This window comes from Hyla sarda, chromosome 5 (assembly GCF_029499605.1).
Source record: "Hyla sarda isolate aHylSar1 chromosome 5, aHylSar1.hap1, whole genome shotgun sequence".
In the NCBI taxonomy this organism is placed as follows: Eukaryota; Metazoa; Chordata; class Amphibia; order Anura; family Hylidae; genus Hyla; species Hyla sarda.
Genome location: NC_079193.1, coordinates 125,939,887 through 125,965,627, shown reverse-complemented (window position 1 = coordinate 125,965,627; position 25,741 = coordinate 125,939,887). Strand labels below are relative to the sequence as shown.

Below are 25,741 nucleotides of genomic sequence, written 5' to 3'. Positions count from 1 at the left end.
GCCTTTTTAGGGTGAAGGCAACACCGTTAACCTAGAGTACTACATCTTATATCCTAGGTGAGCTACACAATTTTTTCACTTTCTATAAAAATATATTGTTAATTAAATCGCACGGTCAATGGCGTACGCGCCAAAAATTCCAAAGTCCAAAATAGTGTATTTTTGGTCACTTTTTATATCATGAAAAAAAAGAATGAAAAGCGATCAAAAAGTCCAATCAATACAAAAATGGAGAAATATTAGAGAGGCTCTTATCTCCCAGACAATCTGTGACTCGGGCTGCCCAAATAACACCTGTACCCAAGATGCCAAAAATTATACAAAATATATAGAAAAATTGGGGCTCAGAGTCATGAATATTAGATACAAATTAATTTATTGATAATAAGATATTCGTAATATTTGTGTCTTTTGACCCACAGAGCCCTTGTGGGTCAGCAGAAATACACCGATATATTAAATAGTCTATACATAAAATATTCAAAGCATAAAATATGGCAAATAATTATTTAACCTCTTCAGCATTCCGAGTCCTTAAGGACGCAGGGCGTATCCATATACCCGTGGGAATTCCGGTCCCCACCGCTAGCCGGTTGGGGGCCGGAGCCGGATGCCTGCTGAAATCGTTCAGCAGGCATCCCAGCATATCGCCTAGGGGGGTCATTATGACCCCCCCCCCATGTCGGCGATGGCCGCAGATCGCTGGACAATTCAGTCCAGCGATCTGCGGCGATTCCGGGTCAATCCGGTCTCTGACGGCCCCGAACAGCCATAGCCAGCAGGGGTGAGGTGGAACTGGTGCCACCTCACAATCGCCCTGAATCGTCGGCCGGTTAAACCGGCCGACCAATCAGAGCACCTGCTGCGGGTGTCACTCCCGCAACCCGCACCGCCCCTCTTCCGGAGGACGTGAGCGGGTGCGGGAAGAAGACCCCGGGTGCTGGGGACCCCGATCCCCGGCGTCCCTGTTGGGATCGGGGCCCCAGGAGCGACGGCCGTGGCGAGGTACTGACCTGCAGCGGAGCAGCAGCAGGAGGTGAGTGACAGCCTCCTGCTGTTGCATAGCAACAGCTCCCAGCATGCAAAAAGGGCATGCTGGGAGCTGTAGTTATGCAACAGCAGGAGGCAGACCACCACAACTCCCAGCATTCCCTTATGGGCATGCTGGGACTTATAGTTTTGCAACAGCTGGAGGCACATTTTTTCTATGGAAAAGTGTACATTCAGCTGTTGTATAACTACAACTCCCAGCTTGCACAAACAGCTAAAGTGCATAACTACAACTCCCAGCATGCCCATTGGCTGTCAGTGACTGCTGAGAGTTGTAGTTTTGCAACAGCTGAAGGCACACTGGTTGTGAAACTCAGAGTTTTTTTTTACCTAACTCAGTATTTCACGACCGGTGTGCCTCCAGCTGTTGCAAACTACAACTCCCAGCATGCACTGTATATGCTGGGAGTTGTAGTTTTGCAACAGCTGGAGGCACACTGGTTGTGAAACACTGAGTAAGGTCACAAACTCAGTGATACATAACCAGTGTGCCTACAGCTGTTGCAAAACTAAAACTCTCAGCATGTACAGTCTGTCAGCGCCAATGTACAGGGTACACTCACATGGGCGGAGGTTTACAGTAAGTATCCGGCTGCAAGTTTGAGCTGCGGCTAATTTTCTGCCGCAGCTCAAACTGCCAGCGAGAAACTACTGTGAACCCCCGCCCGTGCGACTGTACCCTAAAAACACTACACTACACTAACACAAAATAAAATAAAAAGATAAAAACACTACATATACACATACCCCTACACAGCCCCCCTCCCCAATAAAAATGAAAAACGTCTGGTACGCCACTGTTTCCAAAACGGAGCCTCCAGCTGTTGCAAAACAACTACTCCCAATATTGCCGGACAGCCGTTGACTGTCCAAGCATGCTGGGAGTTTTACAACAGCTGGAGGCACCCTGTTTGGGAATCGCTGGCGTAGAATACCCCTATGTCCACCATTATGCAATCCCTAATTTAGGCCTCAAATGCGCATGGCGCTCTCACTTTGGAGCCCTGTCGTATTTCAAGGCAACAGTTTAGGGTCACATATGGGGTACTCGGGAGAAATTGTGTTACAAATTTTGGGGGGTATTTTCTGCTTTTACCCTTTCTAAAAATGTAAAATTTATGGGAAAACAAGCATTTTAGGTAAAAAAAATCTTTTTTTTTTTTTACATATGCAAAAGTCGTGAAACACCTGTGGGGTATAAAGGTTCACTTAACCCCTTGTTACGTTCACCGAGGGGTCTAGTTTCCAAAATGGTATGCCATGTGTGTGTTTTTTTTTTGCTGTCCTGGCACCATAGGGGCTTCCTAAATGCGACATGCCCCCCCGAGCAAAATTTGGTCTCAAAAAGCCAAATATGACTCCTTCTCTTCTGAACATTGTAGTTCGCCCGTAGTGAACTTCAGGCCAACTTATGGGGTACCTCCATACTCAGAAGAGATTGGGTTACAAATTTTGGGGGGTATTTTCTGCTATTAACCCTTGCAAAAATGTGAAATTTGGGCGGAAACACATTTTTGTGAAATGTTTTTATTTATTTTTTTACGTATGCAAAAGTCGTGAAACACCTGTGGGGTAGTAAGGCTCACTTTATTCCTTGTTACGTTCCTGTGCGGATGTCTTCTTCTACCTTCTCCTTCTCTGCTACGGCCTTCTTGGATTCCGGATCTGCAGGAAATTTTATTTTGGCCTCTCTCATCAACAGGTTCAACATCCCGGTGACCAGTCTCGCCCGACCCCTCTACATCAACTCTGTTAACAATGAAAGATTGGACTGTACCGTGCCTTACCGCACGGAACCTCTCTTAATGTGCATCGGACCCCATCACGAAAAAATAGAATTTTTGGTCCTCTCTAACTGCACTTCTGAGATTCTTCTTGGATTACCGTGGCTTCAACGCCATTCCCCAACCCTTGATTGGACAACAGGGGAAATCAAGAACTGGGGTACTTCTTGCCACAAGGACTGTCTTAAACCGGCTCCCAGTACTCACAGTCTTGACCCTGTTGTTCCTCCGGTATCTGGTCTTCCTAAGGCCTATCTGGACTATGCTGATGTTTTTTGCAAGAAACAAGCAGAGACTTTGCCTCCTCACAGGCCTTATGACTGTCCTATTGACCTCCACCCGGGTACTACTCCACCCCGGGGCAGAATCTATCCTCTGTCTGCTCCAGAAACCCAAGCCATGTCGGAATACATCCAGGAGAACTTAAAAAAGGGGTTTATCCGCAAGTCCTCCTCTCCTGCCGGAGCTGGATTTTTTTTTGTCTCCAAAAAAGATGGCTCCCTACGCCCTTGCATTGATTACCGCGGACTTAATAAAATCACGGTAAAAAACCGCTACGCCCTACCTCTTATCTCGGAACTCTTTGACCGCCTACAAGGCGCCCACATCTTTACCAAGCTGGACTTAAGAGGTGCTTATAATCTCATCCGCATCAGGGAGGGGGACAAATTGAAGACTGCATTTAACACCAGAGATGGACACTTTGAGTATCTGGTCATGCCCTTTGGCCTTTGCAACGCCCCTGCCGTCTTCCAAGACTTCGTAAATGAAATTTTTCGTGATCTTCCAAAATACCTGTGTTGTGGTTTACCTGGACGATATTCTGATTTTTTCTGCCAACTTGGAAGAACACTGCCAACATGTCCGCATGGTTCTTCAGAGACTTCGGGACAATCAACTTTATGCCAAAAGGGAAAAATGTCTCTTTGAATGTCAGTCTCTTCCTTTCCTAGGATACTTAGTCTCTGGCCAGGGACTACAAATGGACCCAGATAAACTATCTGCCGTATTAGATTGGCCACGCCCCTCCGGACTCCGTGCTATCCAACGTTTTTTGGGGTTCGCCAATTATTACAGACAATTTATTCCACACTTTTCTACTATTGTGGCTCCTATCGTGGCTCTAACAAAGAAAAATGCCAATCCTAAGTCCTGGTCTCCTCAAGCGGAAGACACATTTAAACATCTCAAGTCTGCCTTTTCTTCTGCTCCCGTACTCTCCAGACCTGACCCATCTAAACCCTTCTTATTGGAGGTAGACGCCTCCTCAGTGGGAGCTGGTGCAGTTCTTCTATAAAGAAATTCTTCCGGGCATGCTGTTACTTGTGGGTTTTTTTCTAGGACCTTCTCTCCGGCGGAGAAAAACTACTCCATTGGTGATCGAGAATTACTGGCCATAAAATTGGCGCTTGAGGAGTGGAGGCACCTGCTGGAGGGATCCAAATATCCAGTTATTATTTACACTGATCACAAGAATCTCTCTTATCTCCAGTCTGCCCAACGTCTGAACCCTCGCCTGGCTAGGTGGTCGTTGTTCTTTGCCCGTTTTAACTTTGAAATCCATTTTCGCCCTGCTGACAAGAACATTAGGGCCGATGCCCTCTCTCGTTCTTCAGATGCCTCTGAAGTGGAAGCCTCTCCGCAACACATCATTCCTCCGGACTGTCTGATCTCCACTTCTCCAGCTTCCATCAAACAAACTCCTCCAGGGAAGACCTTCGTTTCTCCACGCCAGCGCCTCGGGATTCTCAAGTGGGGACACTCCTCCCACCTCGCAGGCCATGTGGGCATTAAAAAATCTGTTCAACTCATCTCTCGATTTTATTGGTGGCCTACTCTGGAGACTGACGTTGTTGATTTCGTGCGGGCTTGTACTATCTGTGCCCGGGATAAGACTCCTCGCCAGAAGCCTGCTGGTCTGCTTCATCCTCTGCCTGTTCCTGAACAACCTTGGTCACAGATTGGTATGGACTTTATTACTGACTTGCCCTTATCCCGTGGCAACACAGTTGTTTGGGTGGTCGTTGATCGATTTTCCAAGATGGCTAATTTTATCCCTCTTCCAGGCCTTCCGTCAGTGCCTCAGTTGGCAAAGCAATTTTTTACACACATTTTTCGCCTTCACGGGTTGCCCACGCATATCGTCTCGGATAGAGGCGTTCAATTCGTGTCTAAATTCTGGAGGGCCCTCTGTAAGCAGCTCAAGATCAAATTAAACTTCTCTTCTTCTTATCATCCCCAATCCAATGGGCAAGTAGAAAGAATTAATCAGGTCCTGGGTGACTATTTACGACATTTTGTTTCCTCCCGCCAGGATGACTGGGCAGATCTTCTACCATGGGCCGAATTCTCATACAACTTCAGAATCTCCGAATCTTCTGCTAAATCCCCATTTTTCATGGTGTACGGCCGTCACCCTCTTCCTCCCCTCCCCACTCCCATGCCCTCTGGTTTGCCCGCTGTTGATGAAGTGACTCGAGATCTTTCCACCATATGGAAAGAAACCCAAAATTCTCTTTTACAGGCTTCATCCCGGATGAAAAAATGTGCTGATGAAAAAAGAAGAACTCCCCCCATTTTTGCTCCCGGAGACAAGGTATGGCTCTCCGCTAAATATGTCCGCTTTCGTGTCCCCAGTTATAAACTGGGACCACGCGATCTTGGTCCTTTCAAAATCTTGTGCCAGATCAACCCTGTCTCTTACAAACTCCTTCTTCCTCCTTCTCTCCGTATTCCCAATGCCTTCCATGTCTCTTTCCTTAAACCACTCATCCTTAACCGCTTCTCTCCCAAAGTTGTCTCTCCCACTCCTGTTTCCGGTTCGTCTGACGTCTTCTCGGTGAAGGAGATTCTAGCATCCAAGACAGTCAGAGGTAAAAGATTCTTCTTGGTTGACTGGGAAAATTGTGGCCCAGAGGAGAGATCTTGGGAACCTGAGGACAACATTCTAGACAAAAGTCTTATCCTCAGGTTCTCAGGCTCCAAGAAGAGGGGGAGACCCAAGGGGGGGGTACTGTTACGCCGAGCGCTCCGGGTCCCCGCTCCTCCCCGGAGCGCTCGCAGCGTCCTCTCATTCGCAGCGCCCCGGTCAGACCTGCTGACCGGGTGCGCTGCGATATTACTCCCGCTCGCGATGCCCATCCCGACTCCCGTACCTGACCCGTTCTCCGTCTGTGTTGTCCCGGCGCGCGCGGCCCCGCTCCTTAGGGCGCGCGCCGGGTCTCTGCGATTTAAAGGGCCACTGCGCCACTGTTTGGCGCAGCAGGCCTAATCGCACTCCCTACTTATACCTCACTTCCCCTGCACTCCCTCGCCGGATCTTGTTGCCATTGTGCCAGTGAAAGCATTCCTTGTGTGTTCCTAGCCTGTGTTCCAGACCTCCTTGCCGTTGCCCCTGACTACGATCCTTGCTGCCTGCCCTGACCTTCTGCTACGTCCAACCCTGCTCTTGTCTACTCCCTTGTACCACGCTTATCTCAGCAGTCAGAGAGGTTGAGCCGTTGCCGGTGGATACGACCTGGTTGCTACCGCCGCTGCAAGACCATCCCGCTTTGCGGCGGGCTCTGGTGAATACCAGTAGCAACTTAGAACCGGTCCACCGACACGGTCCACGCCAATCCCTCTCTGGCACAGAGGATCCACCTCCAGCCAGCCGAATCGTGACAGTGAATAAATATCTCAGTTGCCGCAATAAATCCAGATGATTTAACTTCAATTATGGTGTCTGTAGATATTGTCTCTAACGGATAGAGCAATTGATACAATAGTAACTGGACAACAGATGAAACAATTTGTAACCTTATAAGAAGTTGTGATTCTAGTTCTCTGCACCGCGCGCTACTAGAGACTTGGCGGTCTCAAAAAATGTGCAGCGGCGGTAATTCTTTTTGGTTGCTACTGGTTACAGTATTTGAAATGCAATATGGTAAAAGTTGGTACATTTGTTGCATGCTGGGTTGGTCGCCAGACGGGTCCCGGTTTCCCAAGCAGTAACAGCACTGCTAGAGACATGGATGTCTCACAGGTATGCAGTGGAGATGGTGTAGTGGAAGCGCTTCTCACATGATAAATAATTTTTAGTTGGTACCTCTATTGTGTTGTCCTATTCGTCAGCCGGTCGCAATCCCTGGGCAGAGGGTGCACTGTTAGAGACTTGGCCGTCTCAGTTCGTACAGCGGCAGCGGTTGGATCGATCTGAGGGTACTGCAGCAGTTCTCCTGCAAGCAAGGAAAATGGAAAGCCACCAATGTTCTCCTGATGTGGGTGGCACGTAATGTCCTGTGATGATTAGCAGGTGCCGTGGGTCTTTGTGTATCGCTGTATCCTTGTGGGATTTTGGTGGATGACACTGAGGATGGACGCGTTTCTTAGGATGACACTTAGGATAGACAGGTAAGGAGACCTCTGCTCGCACCCTAGCTGATCGGGACATCGCGATTTTATCGCAATGTCACGATCAACCCGACTGAGTTGCCGGGAAGCGTTTACTTTCACTTTCCGATGCGGCGGTCAAATTTGGTCTGAAGGGTTAATAGCGTGCGGCACAACGATCGGTGCCGCATGCTGTTAGCCCAGGGTCCCGGCTATGAATAGCAGTCGGGACTGACCTGGTGTGATGCTGGGTCACGGCGGGACCCCATTTGAAACACTGGGACCATGCTCAGGGCGTACATGTACGCCCTGAGTCCTTAAGAGGTTAATATTACTGTCGCTGACAATGCTTAATGCCATTATTATCATGTGCTATAAATATGTAGAAAGCCTATCAGGCTGCACTTGTGGGAGGGGCTTAGTATATTTAATCACCGCCGACCCCTCCCTCGGGGCGAATGCTGGGTTGGCGAATGTGACGTTTGAGGAAGGCGGTTGCCAGCGTGCAGACTTCCCACGGTAACCCGGTTTATCCGGCCTCCAGTCTTTACTATGTTCCCACCCACGCTCTGGGTCCCCCGGGGGTCTGACCGGTCCCTGGTTTCCACTGTCCCGGACTTTCCTCTGCTCTCTCCGTGGCGGCCTTCGGCCCCCCCCCCCTGCAGTGGTTATCTCTGCTGGGCCCAGCGATGCATGGGGTGGGGGTGCTCAGCCGCGGCCGGCCTGCTGGAGCGGCGGATGAAATCCTGGCCTCTCCCTCCCTGTGGCCGAGCCGCGTGATCAGTTCCTCCCCGCTCATCGTAGCGGTGCCGCCAGTCCGGGTGGGGGACGGGGCCCACGGCTGTCACGGTGCCCGACCAGTCTCTTACCTGGTTCCTGCGTCGGGTCTCCTCCTCCTTGCTCCCCGTTGCTCCGGGCGGCACGGTGCGGGGGGCGGAGCTCACAGTGCCGACCTGGTCTGCGTGCCGGGCTCTCCTCCTCCTCGCTCCCCGTGGTTCCGGACGGCTGGATCCGGCGTCATACCCGGTTGCCGGGGCGATGCCGCCGGGCCACGTGACGTGCCAAGGGGCAAAGCCAAAAAAATAAAATACCAGAGCAGCCGGGTTCTAAACAACGGCCCCCGACACATGCAGGGGCTTGGCTCCCCGCGGCCACCGGGCCGCATGTATGCAAAAGAAGGCAGAGTTTCTCGTGCAATTCCTCCCCCCCCCCCCAGTTTTCTCACCCCAGGTTTCCCTGCCAGACTCAGGGCCACCACGGACCGCGTCGGTGGTGGTGAACGTTCACATAGCATCCATGCCGCACAGCCAGTCACAACGTTTGGGCCATGTAGTTACTTGTAACATTCATACCGTACAGTCATTCAGCAATCATACCGTGCAGTTGCACAGCACTCATCCCGTGCAGTCACTTGCAGCATTCATACCGTACAGAAGCTCACAGCATTCATACCGGGCAGTCACTTATAGCATTCACACCGTACAGTCACTCATAGCGTTTTCACACGTACAGTCACTCACAGCTTTTTACACCGTGTAGTCACTTATAGCATTCACACCGTACAGTCACTCATAGCGTTTTCACATGTACAGTCACTCATAGCGTTTTCACACGTAGAGTCACTCATAGCTTTTTACACCGTGCAGTCACTTATAGCATTCACGCCGTGCAGTCACTTGTTGTTCACTGTGCAGTCACTTCTAGCTCGTACCGTGCAGTCACTCACAGCGTCCATACCGTGCAGTCACTCACAGCGTCCATACCGTGCAGTCACTCGTAGCATCCATGTCGCACGTTGCTACACGGCCTACGCTCATATCTTCGCTCCACACGTAACACATACACGGTACCTACACTCATTTGCATACTGCTTTCGCGACACATGGCAGTTTCCATACTGCACGTAGGTCACGGTGCGCGTAGTCCCTCATAGTGTTTCATACCGTGCAGTCACTCTTAGCATTTCATGCAGTCGTTCATACTGTACAGTCACTCAATTAAAATAAAAAATTTAAAAATGCGTATATATATATAGTACATACATGCGTTGTAGCATTATATGCAGGAGGTGCAGTTACATGCGTTGTAGCATTATATGCAGGAGGTGCAGTTACAGTGCAGGAGGAGGAGAGCCCGGCATACAGTACACAAGGTTATAGTAGTATGCAATAGGTTACAGGGTTAGGTACGCTCGTTGCATATTTGCAGTGGGTACGTTGTAGTATCATATACAGTACATACGCTCACAGTGTTATATTGGAGTGAGTAGTTAGTATTGTATACAGTCCATGCGCTCATAGTGTTGTTGCAGTGGGTATAGTTAGGGTATAGTCTACATGCTATAGTGTTATTTGTAAGGGTCACAGTCATAGCTGCTGTATACAGTAAATACGCTCATAGTATCGCATGCAGTAGGTACAGTCAGGATAGTTTGCAGTACATATGCGCAGTGTCATTTGCAGGGGTACAGTCACACTGGTAAGGTGTACAGTACACACGCTCATAGTATTATAGGCGGTAGGCACAGTTAGGTGGCACAGTGCTTATGCTCAGTGTCAGACGCAGTAGGTACAGTTAGGGTAGTTTGCAGAAGTGGTTTGAGAAGTGGTATGAAAGTCAGTGTGAACGATGCCATAGTGTGTGATGATTCTGAGGAGGTGGAATCACTGTGGGTAGAATTACAAAAGGAGGGAAATACTGAAAAAATAATACTTGGTGTAATCTACAGACCCCCTAATATCACTGAAGAGATAGAAGGTCGGCTGTATAAACAAACAGAGAGGGCTACCCGGGCAGGTACAGTGGTAATAATGGGAGATTTTAACTATCCAGATATAGATTGGGGTCCGGGGTTGGCCAAAACTACAAAGGGGCGACAATTCCTAAATTTATTGCAGGATAATTTTATGGGCCAGTTTGTGGAGGACCCAACAAGAAGTGATGCCTTGTTGGATCTGATCATTTCCAACAACGCAGAGCTGGTTGGTAATGTAACTGTGCGGGAAAACCTTGGTAATAGCGACCACAATATAGTTACTTTTGACTTGAAATGTAGAAAACAAAGACAGGCGGGGAAGGCAAAAACATATAACTTTAAAAAGGCAAACTTCCCTGGGCTGAGGGCTGCACTACAGGACATAGACTGGGGGGAGGTGTTGTCAAATACTGATACAGAAGGTAAATGGGACATCTTTAAATCAACTCTAAATAACTATACCGCAAAATATATACCAAAGGGGAACAAATATAAACGATTAAAACTAAATCCTACATGGCTGACAAATTATGTTAAAAGAGCAATAAACAACAAAAAAATAGCCTTCAAAAATACAAATCTGATGGGTCAGCTATAACATTTAATCAGTACAAAGAGCTTAATAAAATCTGTAAAAATGTAATAAAAACAGCAAAAATTCAAAATGAGAGACAGGTGGCCAAAGAAAGCAAAACTAATCCTAAATATTTTTTTAGATATATAAATGCAAAAAAACCAAGGACAGAGCATGTAGGACCCCTTAATAATCATAATGGGGAGGTTGTCACAGGCGATAAAGAGAAGGCGGAGCTACTGAATGGGTTCTTTAGTTCTGTATATACTAGGGAAGAAGGAGGAGCTGACATTGGACAGGTCAGTGTTGGTAACACATCATGCAATGTACTGAACTGGCTTAATGTAGAGATGGTACAAGGTAAGTTAAGTAATATAAATGTAAGCAAATCTCCAGGGCCAGATGGACTACACCCAAGAGTTCTTAGAGAGGTAAGTTCAGTAATATTTGTACCCTGTTCATGATATTTAGAGATTCACTGGTGTCTGGTATTGTGCCAAGGGACTGGCGCAAGGCGAATGTGGTACCAATCTTCAAAAAGGGCTCTAGGTCTTCCCCAGGAAACTATAGACCGGTAAGTTTAACGTGCATTGTGGGTAAATTGTTTGAAGGACTTATAAGGGATTACATACAGGAATACATAGGGGATAATTGTATTATAAGTGATAACCAGCATGGGTTTACTAAGGATAGAAGTTGTCAAACCAATCTAATTTGCTTTTATGAAGAGGTGAGTAGAAGCCTTGACAGAGGAATGGCTGTGGATATAGTGTTTCTGGATTTTGCTAAAGCATTTGATACTGTCCCTCATAGACGTCTGACAGGTAAGTTAAGGTCTTTGGGTTTGGAAATTTCAGTTTGTAACTGGATTGAACACTGGCTCATTGATCGTACCCAGAGAGTGGTGGTCAATGATTCGTACTCTGGTTTGTCCCCGGTTATTAGTGGTGTACCCCAAGGTTCTGTATTGGGCCCGCTGTTGTTTAATTTATTTATCAATGATATAGAGGATGGCATTAACAGCTCTGTTTATATCTTTGCAGATGACACCAAGCTTTGTAGTACGGTACAGTCTATAGAGGAGGTGTATAGGTTACAAGATGACTTGGATAGACTAAGTGTCTGGGCATCCACTTGACAAATGAGGTTCAATGTGGATAAATGTAAAGTTATGCATCTGGGTACTAATAACCTGCATGCGTCGTATGTCTTAGGGGGGATTAAACTGACAGAGTCACTGGTAGAGAAGGATCTGGGTGTACTTGAAGATCACAGACTACAGAATAGTATGCAATGTCAGGCTGCTGCTTCCAAAGCCAGCAGGATATTGTCATGTATCAAAAGAGGCATGGACTCAAGGGACAGGGACATAATACTCCCCCTTTTTAAAGCATTGGTACAGCCTCACCTGGAATATGCTGTTCAGTTTTGGTCACCTGTCCATAAAAGGGACACTGTGGAGCTGGAAAGGGTGCAGAGACGCGCGACTAAACTAATATGGGGCATGGAACATCTTAGCTTTGAGGAGCGATTAAAGGAGTTACAATTGTTTAGTTTTGAGAAGGGACGTTTAAGGGGGGATATGATAAACGTATATAAGTATATAAATGACCCATACAAAAATATGGAGAAAAACTGTTCCAGGTTAAACCCCCCCAAAGGACGAGGGGGCACTCCCTCCGCCTGGAGAAAAAAAAGTTTAGTCTCAAGGGGCGACACGCCTTCTTTACCTTGAGAACTGTGAACTTTTGGAACAGTCTACCTCAGGAACTGGTCACAGCAGGAAAAATTAACAGCTTTAAAACAGGATTAGATACATTCCTGGAACATAATAACATTAATGCTTATGAAGAAATATAAAATCCCATCCCTTCCCAATATCGCACCATACCCCTACCCTTCAATTCCCTGGTTGAACTTGATGGACATATGTCTTTTTCCGTACTGACTATGTAACTATGTGTACAGACATAGGGTTATACACTCAAACCTTGGGCACTGTTCGTGTACTCGTCGTGGTCATATTGCACTTACGTGTGCAGTCCTTTCCATACATATACGCAGGTCGCTGTCCAGAACATATGCTCATAACCATTGTCGTATCTAGCTTTATACTGTCTTACCATACTCACACTCATAGCTTGCACTGTTCATACGCCCATGGAGTTACACGGAATATACTATACATACGTTCATACCTTCATACTTTACAGATGCTCATAGATTGTTCTCTACAATCATTAATAGTTACACTGAATATTCCTCGGTGCCAGTATACTTTGCATACATTTAAGCTAGCACTGAACATACGTTTGTAGCATTCCACGGTGCGTACCTTGCAGTTTGTGGTCAGCATTAATTTGTTTAGTCCATTCAGGCAACATCACGCGAGCATCCATCACGTCCACAGCGTTATTCAAAGACATGTCACGTCTACAGGTACGAGGTTTGAGTTAAATTGTTTTGTTACAGGCAAGATGATTACGCAAATACCTGTAACATCTACAGGCACGAGGATACGCAGGACCTGTCTAAACTACACGTACGATAGGCAAGCAGACACCGATCATGCGTACAGGACACAATGCTTGCATTAAATACAGCAGGTACAGTTAGTGTTTTGTTTACAGCACGTACACTCATAAGTGTCACATGCAGGAGCCACAGTTAGTGCTGCAAACAGTACAGACAGTGTTAGACACTAAAGCCTTGAGCACTGTTCGTGTGCTTGTCGTGGTCATATTGCACTCATGTGTGTTGTCCTTTCCATACATACGCGGGTCGCTATCCAGAACATATGTTTATAACTGTTGTCGTATCTAGCTTCATACTGTCTTACTATACACATAGCTTGCACTGTTCATACGCTCGTTGCGTTATATGCAAGGGGTAAAGACAGTGTTAAACACTAAGGCCTGGAGCACTGTTCGTGTGCTTGTCGTGGTCATATTGCACTCACGCGTGCCGTCTTTTCATACATACGCGGGTCACTATCCAGAACACATGCTCATAACTGTTGTCGTATCTAGCTTCGTACTGTTTTACTTTACACATAGCTCGCATTGGTCATACGCTCATGGTTGCAGACGGGGTACACTACACATACGTTCGTAGCTTTCATACTGTGCAGATGGTCATAGCTGGTACACTACAATCACCAGTAGTTACACCGCACATACCTCTGTGCCAGTGTACTTCGCATACGTTAAACTTGCGCTGAAGGCATATCACGCGGCATACAACACTTTCAGGTCTTATCTAACTCAACACAATAGTCCTTTCTTGACACTAATGTCATTCTATCTTTCATCGGGTTCTGACACTCTTCTCTGCACTTGTCTCATAGTACCATCAAATCTCATCTTTCAGGTATCCAGCACTTAATTTCTTCATCTCTCCCGGACAGGCTTTCTTTTATTTCGTCTCAGGCTGTCAAGGCTGCGCTCAGAGGGGTCTTGGCCCATAACTCCAGTATTCCGGCTCTCAGGATGCCTATCAGCGGTGAACTGTTAGGTCATTGCCTGACATGTTGGACGGTAACCCGTTCGGTTCGAGAGCAGCCTGATACTGAATTCGGTAGTGTACCTAAACGTACTAGGGTTTCTTCCGACCGGGAGAATTCTCGTGTGCCAGGCGGGGTACGGCACGCTTACAGAAAGCTCACTTAAGGTGGCAGGGTTCTTGCTTTGAGATTTCACTTTCTGTCACCATAACTTCCCGGTGGGGGCTGTGGTCAGGTTCTCCACTTCAGACAACAAGTGGTGCCTGGTGGCGGTGTTGTCGCAACTGGCAAACTTTCTCCGTGACAAGCCTTCGGAGCCGCCACTGTTGCCTTTCGGTGCGGGGGCTCTAACCACCTCTTTATTCATATCACATGTCCGCACATTGCTTCGTACATTAGGCCACAACCCTAGGAAATATTCAGGACACTCATTTTGGATAGGAGCTGCGTCAGCCAACACATGTGATACAGAAGTTGGGCACATGGCGCTCTGACACGTACACCACTTATGCCCCAGATCCCTCGAGGGAGATGGCAGATGTGTTTCACTATTTGGCGTTATTATAAACATTACTCAAATTACCCTATATGGTGTTGTCTTTTTGTCCACTAAAGGCGGACCCACGACGCGGTTTTCAGGCACACCACAACTGCTGTTCTAGGGGCAGGTAGATGTTAGTTACAGTGATATTAAGCATGTTTCTTTCAGGTTTCCCTGGTGGCAGGTTATAGGTAAGACTACGTACAGTAATAAGTCCTGACCACAAGTAGAAAGCCTATCAGGATGCATTTGTGGGAGGGGTCTAGTATATTTAATCACCGCTGACCCCTCCCTCGGGGCGAATGCTGGGTTGGCGAAACCCACCCGCCTCACCCTTTCTTTCTTTCATCAATATACATAAGGGGATGCCCTCTAAAGGCGGACCCTCGGCCCGGTTTTCAGGGACACCACAACCGCTGTTCTAGGGGCAGGTAGATGTTAGTTAGAGTGATATTAATCAGGTTTCCCTGGTGGAAGGTAACAGGTAAGACTACGTACAGTAATAAGTCCTGACCACAAATATAATTATTATTAATTTTATTATAGTATTTTCTTTAAGTTTATATGTTACTAAATCTTCTACGAGTGGCCCCATTTCTTTACTTACAATAGGCACAGTGCCCGTTTCCCCTGGATATTACTTGGAAAGCACAATATTTTCATGAATCTTTGCTATGTATATAGTACCTGAAACACTTATGGATTGGGTGCATAATAAATGTAACTATAAATTGTACACTTTGAAAGTATTTACCTTTGGGTGTGTCTAAAGAGCACAAATTTGAAATGTGTTGCCGGAGTTTGTCTTTGTGATGGCTAAATCCATGCACGTATTGTATAAACAAACTATTCAGCTGTATATATACCATATACCGTAAGGCCTCAAAGATCTCATGGAATGTTGTGTTGCATTTTAAAATTCATTTATTCCTTTTTGTTCTCGTATAGTTTTCCTATCAGCTAGTTAGGGACAAACTTCAAATGGCACCTAGGAATATTCTTGGAATGTTAGGTGTAGTATTAATTTTAGTATTAATATAATGACTGCTGGGGCACAATATTAGCTGTGGTATTAATGGTACGACTGATTGGGGCACAATATTATGTTTTCATGTTATGTGTGCTGGGGCACAATATTAAGAGTTAGTATTACTTTATTCCTGTAAATGGTATTTAGCTTTACAAATGTACAAAAGAAAACATCTTATTCTATGAAATGTGTTTGATATATGTTTCAAAAACTATATAAAAGACACATAGTAACCGTTTTTAAGGTTGAAAATGTAGTATTATGGTTGATGGGATATAATATCAGGACGTGGTATTAATATTATAGCTGCTGGGACCCAATATTAGGCAGTTATGAATTTAATGGGTCACGGCCCGCTATATTAGAAGGTGGTATTAATATTATGGCTGCTGAAACATATTAGGCGTTGGTATTCATGTTATGACTGTTGGGGCACAATATTAGGTGTGGTATTAATGTTATGGTTGATGGGGCACAATATTAAGGAGTTAGTATTACTTTATTTCTGTAAATGTTATTTAACGTTACAAATGTACAAAATGTTAGTTTTAATATTAGGATTAATATTATGACTGCTGGGGCACAGTATTAGGTGTGGTATTAATGTTATAACTGATTGGGGAACAATATTAGGTTTGGTATTCATGTTATGGGTTATGGGGCACAATATTAAGAGTTAGTATTACTTTATTCCTGTAAATGCTATTTAACTTTAGAAATGTACTAAAGAAAACAGCTTATTCTATGAAATGTGTTTGATATATATATCAAAGACTATATAAAATACACATAGTAACAGTTTGTAAGGTTGAAAATGTAGTATTATGGTTGATGGGACATAATATCGGTCGTGGTATTAATATTGTAGCTTCTTGGACCCAATATTAGGCAGTGTTATTAATTGTATGGGTCACGGCCCGCTATATTTGAAAACGGTATTAATATTATATCTGCTGAAACATATTAGGCATTGGTATTCATGTTATGACTGTTGGGGCACAATATTAGGTGTGGTATGAATGTTATCATCAGGGCCGGACTGGGTGTGAAAACCAGCCCTGGAAAAAATGACATACCAGCCCCATAGTGTTGCGTCTTTATACCAGCACATCGTCATTTTCTTGTTCATAAAAGGTAAAATCATGCATTTTAAAGCATATTAGTTTCCCTACATTAGGTGCAGTACAGTTCCCCCCACATTAGGTGCAGTATAGTTCCCCCCCATTAGGTGCAGTACAGTTCCCCCCACATTAGTGCAGTACAGTTCCCCCCACATTAGGTGCAGTACAGTTTCCCCACATTAGGTGCAGTACAGTTTCACCACATTAGGTGCAGTATAGTTTCCCCAAATTAGGTGCAGTATAGTTCCCCCACATTAGGTGCAGTATAGTTCCCCCACATTAGGTGCAGTCACTGAGGACAAGCAGGGCTCTGCACACTGAGGACAAGCACCTAATGGGGGGGGAACTGTACTGCACCTAATGTGGGGGGAACTGTACTGCACCTAATGTGGGGGGAACTGTACTGCACCTAATGTGGGGGGAACTGTACTGCACCTAATGTGGGGGGAACTGTACTGCACCTAATGTGGGGGGAACTGTACTGCACCTAATGTGGGGGGAACTGTACTGCACCTAATGTGGGGGAACTGTACTGCACCTAATGTGGGGGGAACTGTACTGCACCTAATGTGGGGGGAACTGTACTGCACCTAATGTGGGGGGAACTGTACTGCACCTAATGTGGGGGGAACTGTACTGCACCTAATATGGGGGGAACTATACTGCATTTAAATGTGGGGGGAACTATACTGCACCTAATGTGGGGGGGGGACTATACTGCACCTATTGTGGGGGGGGGACTATACTGCACCTAATGTGGGGGGGACTATACTGCACCTAATGTTGGGGGGACTATACTGCACCTAATGGGGGGGAAACTAATACACCGAGGACAAGCAGGGCTCTGTACACCGAGGACAAGCAGGGCTCTGTACACCGAGGACAAGCAGGGCTCTGTACCTGAGGACATGCAGGGCTCTGTACACTGAGGACATGCAGGGCTCTGTACACCGAGGACATGCAGGGCCCTGTACACCGAGGACAAGCAGGGCTCTGTACACCGAGGACAAGCAGGGCTCTGTACCCGAGGACATGCAGGGCTCTGTACACTGAGGACATGCAGGGCTCTGTACACCGAGGACATGCAGGGCCCTGTACACCAAGGACAAGCAGGGCTCTGTACACTGAGGACAAGCAGGGCTCTTTACCTGAGGACATGAAGGGCTCTGTACACTGAGGACATGCAGGGCTCTGTACACCGAGGACATGCAGGGCCCTGTACACCAAGGACAAGCAGGGCTCTGTACACCGAGGACATGCAGGGCTCTGTACACCGAGGACAAGCGGGGCTCTGTTCACCGAGGACAAGCGGGGCTCTGTACACCGAGGACAAGCGGGGCTCTGTACACCGAGGACAAGCGGGGCTCTGTACACTAAGGACAAGCGGGGCTCTGTACACTGAGGACAAGCGGGGCTCTGTACCTGAGGACAAGCGGGGCTCTGTACCTGTTACTTATAGGTTGCCCTTAGGCAACCCAAAAAAAAACTATTTTCCCAATTACCTAAATAAATTCTAAAAGTGCAATCTTTATTGTTTTTTCTCTGCACATTCAACTGGTTCAAAAATCACATTCGCCATGTTGTCCTGATGTGAAAATCCTTTGAATTTATGACAACATAGGGTGCCTGCAGACACACCCGTTTGTCTTTGATAGCAGGACAATGGCGTCTAAGTAAAATCTAAACGGCCCCCCTCAACATGTTTCACTACCGAAGTAGCGTTGTCAAGAGGCTGCCCATTAGCCTCTTGACAACGCTACTTCGGTAGTGAAACTTGTTGAGGGGGGCCGTTTAGATTTTACTCAGACACCATTGTCCTGCTATGAAAGACAAACGGATGTGTCTGCAGGCACCCTATGTTGTCATAAATTCAAAGGATTTTAACATCAGGACAACATGGCGAATGTGATTTTTAAACCAGTTGAATGTGCAGAGAAAAAACAATAAAGATATCACTCTGTGCAAAGCATCGCTCAAGTATGGGGGGGGGGGGATATACAGTGCCACCATGATACATAAGGGGCAGTTAAAAGTGCCATAGAGGCACACAAATCTGCCCTCTGGATCGATTAGACTAGGAATACAAGAAAGCATAATACCTCTATGAATTAGCACACTTACTCGCCTAGCATGCAATGAAAAGGTGGCGAGGGGGGATACTTTTCGTCAAACTGCCCACCGGAAGTGAAGTGACAGGCGCCCTGCCCCCTGAAACTTCTCATCAACCCGCCCACCAAAGTAAAGTGACAGTTGCCACGCCCCTTTGTGATGTCATGTTACACCCCCTGTGACATCATGCCACGCACCGTCCCTGCACAGCTGCACCCCTCCCTTTCCCCGCCGCAGTCACTGCCGTTATCTCGTAAATGGCTGTGACTGTATATATATATATAAAAACATGTTCGGACATGTCTTACGACCTTCCACCCTGCACAGCTTTACCCCCCCCCCCTTTCTCTCACAATCTCCTAGGGGGGGTGAATAGGCATAGTAATATGAACATGTCCATCAGCAGGCTGCTTCTATGACAGCTGTTCTCGCTTCTGTCAATATTCACACAGGAATCGTAGTCACGGTACTCATTTCACATTATATAGAAACGTTTATTCAACAGAGGTCGGCACAGAATGTTACATAAATAATTATATCACATTATATAGAAACAGTTACTTTTTATGGTATATTCACACATGTAGATATAATATGATAAGCCATCATCACAGCTGCATAGTTTGTTTATACAATATGTGTCTATATAAATGAATAGAGACGCTTCTATGTAAGGGATCTTGAATTATTTTAGTGTGGGATATAAAACCTATCATTTATAGTATCGCACATTACAGTGACCCCCCGACCTACGATGGCCCTGACATACAATAATTTCAACATACGATGGCCTCTCAGAGGCCATCGCATATTGAAGGCAGCATCAACATACAACACTTTTAGCCGTTTACGGTGCCCCGTGTGGTCCGCTGACGATCACTTACCTGTCCTCGGGGCTCCGGCGCGTCCTCTTCGGGATCCCTGCATCGTCGGCGCTCTCCATCGCCGTCATCACGTCGCTGCACAGACTGTCTCGTCATCCAATAGGAGCGGCGTGCGTAGCAACATGATGGCGGCGACGGAGAGCGAGGATGCCGGGGAAGCAGAGGCCTTGCCGGAGCGTCGGGGACACCCTAGGGACGCGGCAATAGCGATGGACGGCGACATCCAGGGCAGCGGTGACGAGCAGTGACGGTCCGGAGCAGCGGGCACATGTGAGTACAACCTCCAATACCAGTGGTCTTCAAGCTGCGGACCTCCAGATGTTGCAAAACTACAACTCCCAGCATGCCCGGACAGCCGTTTGCTGTCCGGGCATGCTGGGTGTTGTAGTTTTGCAACATTTGGAGGTCCGCAGCTTGTAGACCACTGTCCTATACTTTACATTGAACAGATCCCTCAACATACGATGGTTTCAACAAACGATGGTCCATTTTGAATGGATTACCATCGTATGTTGAGGTACCACTGTGCATAATATTAATACAGACTTCTAATATAGCATTCCATGATCCAAAAATTAATAACTGCCTAATATTGTGTCACACACATTTTATAGAATAAGCTGTTTTCTTTAGTACATTTGTAAAGTTAAATAACATTTACAGAAATAAAGTTATACTAGCTCTTAATATTGAGCCCCATCAACGATAACCAGGCCTGGACTGGCCTACCGGGATACCGGGAATTATCCCGATGGGCCGCTTTTGGGGCCGGATTGACGTAGGGCAGTGATTTTGGCTAGATTTTTTTTTTTTCAAATGTCCCGCCCCGGCCTTTGTGCGCACTGCGCATACAGCGTCCTCCTGCGTCCTCTGCGTCCAAACCCCGCCCTCCCCCTCCCCTTGTGGCGCAGTGGGACGAAAATGGTGCCCGACGTCGGAGCGAGCTGCATTTGCGCCAGACTGCCGTGGAACAGCAAGCTGCGCGGGACGGCTTGCTTAAGGTACCGTACATTTTCCACCCCTCCGTTACCCCTTCTCAACCCTGTCCAAACCGCCCCACTGTCACCCAGGTCCACCCTCAGCCTAAGTCTGTCCAGGCATGCTGGGAGTTATAGTTTTGCAACAGCTGGAGGAACCCTGGTTGGGAAACACCGATCCAGTCCATACTCATCCCACACCATGGTCAGTTAGGATGTCAGGTGTGTACACTGTCGGTAATAATGTTATAAAACATGTTCACTCTCCTGTCACCCATGTTCACCCTCCTGTCACCCATGACAACCCTTCCTGTCATCCCTGCTCACCCTCCCTGTCATCCCTGTTCACCCCCATCACCCCTGTTCACCCCTCTGTCACCCATGTCCTCCCCCCTGTCACCCATGTCCTCCCCCCCTGTCACCCATGTCCTCCCCCCCTGTCACCCATGTCCTCCCCCCCGTCACCCATGTCCTCCCCCCCGTCACCCATGTCCTCCCCCCCTGTCACCCATGTCCTCCCCCCTGTCACCCATGTCCACCCTCCTGTCACCCTTGTCCTCCCCCCTGTCACCCATGTCACCCATGTCCTCCCCCCCTGTCACCCATGTCCTCCCCCCCTGTCACCCATGTCCTCCCCCTGTCACCCATGTCCTCCCCCCTGTCACCCATGTCCACCCCCCGTCACCCATGTCCACCCCCCGTCACCCATGTCCACCCTCCTATCATCCCGTCACTCATGTCCACCCTCCTGTCATCCATGTCCACCTTGTCCACTCCCCTGTCCATCCCTGTCATCCATGTTTACCCTGTCTACCCACGTAGTCTACCCTGTCACCCATGTCCACCCTCCTGTTCACCCATCTGTCCCTTTGTTACCCCAGTCCACCCCTCTCTGTCACTCCTGTCCCTCTTTTACCCCCTTGTTCAACCCTCTGACCCCCTGTCTCCCATGTCCACCCTCCTGTCATCCATGTCCACCCCCCCATCCAACCCTCTGTCACCCCTGTCCATCTCTGTCACCCATGTACACCCTCCATTGTCCACTCCCCTGACCACATCTTTGTCACCCATGTCCACCCCCTATTCACACCCCTGTCACTCCTGTCCACCCCTCTGTTACCACCTTGTCACTCCTGTCCACCCCTCTGTCACCCCCTATGCCCCTGTCACCCATGTTCACTCTTCTACACCCCTCTGTCACCCATGTACACTCCTCTACACCCCTCTTTCACCCATGTACACTCCTCTACACCCCTCTGTCACCCATGTACACTCCTCTACACCCCTGTCACCCATGTACACCCCTCTGTCACCCTTGTACACTCCTCTACACCCCTCTGTCACCCATGTACACTCCTCTACACCCCTCTGTCACCCATGTACACTCCTCTACACCCCTCTGTCACCCATGTACACTCCTCTACAACCCTGTCACCCATGTACACTCCTCTACACCCCTCTGTTACCCATGTACACTCTTTTAAACCCCCTCTGTCTCACCCATGTACACTCCTCTACACCCCTCTGTCACCCTTGTACACTCCTCTACACCCCTCTGTCACCCTTGTACACTCCTCTACACCCCTCTGTCACCCATGTACACTCCTCTACACCCCTCTGTCACCCATGTGCACTCCTCTACACCCCTCTGTCACCCATGTACACTCCTCTAAACCCATCTGTCACCCATGTACACTCTTCTACACCCCTCTGTCACCCATGTACACTCCTCTACACCCCTCTGTACACCCCTCTGTTACCCATGTACACTCTTCTACACCCCCTCTGTCACCCATGAAAAAAAAAGTGCGGAGCCTAATAGATTTGTTTTGCAGGTTTAACGGTGAAGAATTGTGTGTGGAAGAAATCGTGATGATGGCCCAGACCAAATGGAGAGAAGGCAACGAAGCAAATTAAAGAAGACGTCATTGGTGAGTAGCTGTATAAAGCAGCACTTTGAACTACATATCCACTGATAAATAGATATAGTGCATTGCATTTTTTTTTCTTTTTACCATTTTATCCTTTATTTTTGCTCGTCAACCTCGGTAGGGGAGCCTGGCGGAAATTTTATTTTTACATTTTTTTAAATTTTTTTCTTCTTTTTTTTATTGCGCTTGGGGGTCCTCAGATTTATTTTTGCCTAAGGCCTCAGAAAGTCTAGAGCCGCCTCTGCGTAGGGCTCCAGGCCCCTACATGAAAATAGGTCCAGCGGGCTGCACAGGCAGCCCGCATAGGCCGCCTGGCGCAGACGTTAAAGAGGGCTGGCCCTACTTCTTACTTAGGGCCCTGGGTGGTCGGCTGCCTGGGAGAGGCGCTTTGAACTCTGGCTTGGCGCGTTGTTGCGCTTAGACGTGAGGTCACGTCACCGTGGGTGTGACGTGATGTGACCTCACGTCTAAACGCAGCAGCGCAACGTCGGAGTTCACTGTGCCACCGATCAATGCACTCGCCACCCTGGCTGCTCTCTCTCTCGTACAAAGCCCTGCTTGTCCTCAGGTACAGAACCTCGCTTGTCCTCAGGTACAGAACCTCGCTTGTCCTCAGGTACAGAGCCAAAAACTATTAGAGACTGGTGATTGGAGGGTGGAAATTTAAACTACTTACTTATAGGTTGCCCTTAGGCAACCCAAAAAAAAACCTATTTTCCCAATTACTTAAATAAATTCTAAAAGTACAATCTTTCCTTTCCTCTCTGCCCGATGCGCCGCTCCTGGTGGTCGGGGACCTCAATAACATGCTGAACCCAACCCTTGATAAGTTTCCTACCCGGGGACAGTCTGGAGTCTTGGGATCTACAGGTCTGGCTAGATTTGTGGAGGAGGTGGAGTGGTGCAGATCTGTGGAGGATATGGGTCGGTGGAGTATCTCCCCCGTTATCTTTCTGACCATTCCCCTATACTTATACGTCTTACATTTGATTTCCATCCTAGTTTGCTGGGTTCTCTGTGGCAGCTGAATCCTTTTTGGCTTCAGATTTCCTCGGTGGGCCATACGCTTCAGTCTGACATAGACACATTTCTTGAGATCAATGTGGGGACTGCTTCGATGGGTACTGTTTGGGACTCTTTAAAAGCATATGTGCAGAGCATTCTTATTAGGGATATTACTACCTGCAAATTTAAGAATAGGGCAATTCGAACCTCATTGCAGCAACAAGTGCTCTTAGTGGAACACCGGTTCCTCGGGGACCCCTCTGACCTGAATAGAGATAGCTGGCAGTCTCTGCAGACCTTATTAGACTCACATCTGTTAAAAATGGAAGACAATATGCACTTCTTTCAACAGCAGTGCTACTTTGAAAGTGGTTAAAGCACGGGTCGCCTTTTGGCTCTTACTGTAAGGGCTCAGCAGGGATTGACCAGTATTCCTTGCCTCTGCGATGGTGCTTGGATGCAGGTCCAGCATGATAGGGCTATTCTGAATGTCTTAGTTTCCTTTTACGAGGAGACCTATTCTTCTAAAGTGACACATGATCTTACCGCTATTGACCAATTTGTTTCTGACATCCCACTCCCGACCCTGTCGCAGACTCAAAGGGATATTTTAGATGAGCCTATTACTATTGAGGAATTAGAATGTGCGCTGGGGGCATTGCCCTCTGAGAAAACACCGGGAGTTGATGGACTCCCTAATGAATATCTTAACCCCTTAAGAACCCGGGGTTTTTCTGTTTTTGCATTTTCGTTTTTTTCCTCCTTACCTTAAAAAAATCATAACTCTTTCAATTTTGTACCTAAGAATCCATATGATAGGTTATTTTTTGCGCCTCCAATTGCACTATTTTGGACTTTGGAATTTTTTTGCGTGTACGCCATTGACAGTGCGGTTAAATTAATGCAATATTTTTATAATTTGGACATTTCTGCACGCGGCGATACCACACATGTTTATTTTTATTTACACAGTTTTTTTTATGGGAAAAGGGGGGCGATTCAAACTTTTATTAGGGGAGGGGTTAAATGATCTTTATTCACTTTTTTATCACTTTTTTTTGCAATGTTATAGCTCCCATAGGGAGCTATAACACTGCACACACTGATCTTTTACATTGATCAGTGGTTTCCCATAAGAGATCAATCATTCTGCCGCTTGACTGCTCATGCCTGGATCTCAGGCACTGAGCAGTCATTCGGCGATCGGACAGCATGGAGGCAGGTAGGGATCCTCCGGCTGTCTTGTACCTCCCTGAGCTAACCGGCATGGTTTTACTTTCACTTTAGGCGCGGCATTCAACCTTGAACGCCACGTCTAAAGGGTTAATGGCACCGTGGTCCCGCGTTATAGAACGGGAGCAGACTCATGACGTACCGTTACATCATGGGTCCTTAAGGGGTTAAATAATATCAGGAAGTTTTATTGACCAGGTTGCTAGAGGTTGTGCGGGCTGCAGTGGAGGGGGAGGGCCTACTGAGGTCTATGTTAGAGGCTATCATAGTGTTGCTATTGAAGCCTGGTAAAGACCGCACTCTGCGGGCTCTTATAGACCAATCTCCCTCCTGTATTTCGATGTTAAATTGTTAGCAAAGGTCTTAACCAACCATCTCTTGAGGGTTATTTCTACCCTGATTCACGAGGATCAGACGGGATTCATTCCCGGGAAATCAACAGCTGACAATATTAGGAGGCTCTTTTTGAATCTGCAGTTGCAGCCTGAGAATGCTGCTTTTAGGGCTGTGCTTTCTCTCGACGCTGTCAAAGCTTTTGACAGCGTTGAGTGGAATTTTCTTTGGAGTGTTATGCAACTAATGGGTTTTGGCCCCATGCTCTTAACTGGGTTCAATTACTGTATGCTGCTCCCTGTGCTAGGATTCGAGCTAATGGCCTACTGTCACACTCCTTTCCTCTAGGGCGTGGTATACGCCAGGGATGTCCCCTGCCCCCCTTCCTATTTGCTATTGCAAAGGCTTCTGTTATGGGAATTTAGAAGAACATATTGGCCTTTTATGCAGATGACATGGTCCTCTTTTTGAGTGATGCATCACTCTCTCTAACCCCTTTAATAACCCTTATTGAATGTTATGGTAATTACTTTGGCCTAGC

At 47.3% G+C, this 25,741-nt stretch overlaps 1 protein-coding gene across 9 annotated transcripts in view; it reads left to right on the top strand.

Annotated features, from left to right (window-relative positions):
- VWC2 (von Willebrand factor C domain containing 2) overlaps nucleotides 1-25,741 on the top strand; it is an 865,269-nt gene that overhangs the window by 405,345 nt on the left and 434,183 nt on the right. Inside the window, exon 1 of one of the 9 annotated variants that reach the window (XM_056520241.1) lies at nucleotides 5,348-5,430. The exons of the other annotated variants lie outside the window; for them this stretch is intronic. The gene's annotated coding sequence lies outside the window, so the exon portion shown is untranslated. Of the gene's footprint in view, nucleotides 1-5,347; nucleotides 5,431-25,741 lie in introns of those variants that run through there. 9 annotated transcript variants of the gene reach the window in all.